Genomic DNA, 707 nt, shown 5'->3' with positions numbered 1-707 from the left:
AGGAGGGTTCAAGTGCTGTCAAGAGAGGGGGAGCACCCGTGCGCCGTCATCTGCCGCCGCCGCAGCTCCCTTGTTGACTTTGCTCGTGTTCCTACAAGTTGTAAGAACACGTTAAAGGTCAGGAGCAGGGAAGAGAGAAAGCTAATGACTGCTCGGTTTATTATTAATGTTATTAGGCGAGTGCGAGGCAGGATCGCAGCCGAGAGGATGGCTGGAGCCCGTGGCACGTTGTATATTATTCCTGACACCGATCTTAGCAGTTAACATTTTAGCACGTTTGTTTTACAGCCTGGTGTAATTGTGCTGTTAAGCGAGAGGCGCTAACAGCACCAGAAACGGTCTTTTAAAAGTTAGTCGGGACTCAGAAGCACCGCGCTGCCCCTTGCCTCTCCCAAGATGTAAAAGAATTTCCTCAACTACTTTTCCTTCTTCCCCCTCCCCCACATCTTTGAAAATGTTTTTCTTTTCTTTTTCTTTTCTTCTTGTTCCTTTTTCCTGTGGCAATAAAGCTGACTTGTCTGTTGGGGTGATCTCGTTTTTCATCTCTGGAATGTGCTTGATGCATAGTCCGGAAAGCTCCGACATTTGTTGCTACTGACTTCTTATTTTCTTTCTTTCTTTTATTTTCTTTTTTTTTCCTCTCACCTTTTTTTTTCCTTGCTGTTTTTTTTTTTTCTTTATCTCCCCCCCCTCGCCCCCCTTCAAAT

This window comes from Cariama cristata, unplaced genomic scaffold (assembly GCF_000690535.1).
Source record: "Cariama cristata isolate BGI_N322 unplaced genomic scaffold, ASM69053v1 scaffold22666, whole genome shotgun sequence".
Lineage (NCBI taxonomy): Eukaryota > Metazoa > Chordata > Aves > Cariamiformes > Cariamidae > Cariama > Cariama cristata.
Note: the sequence above shows the minus strand (reverse complement) of the source record.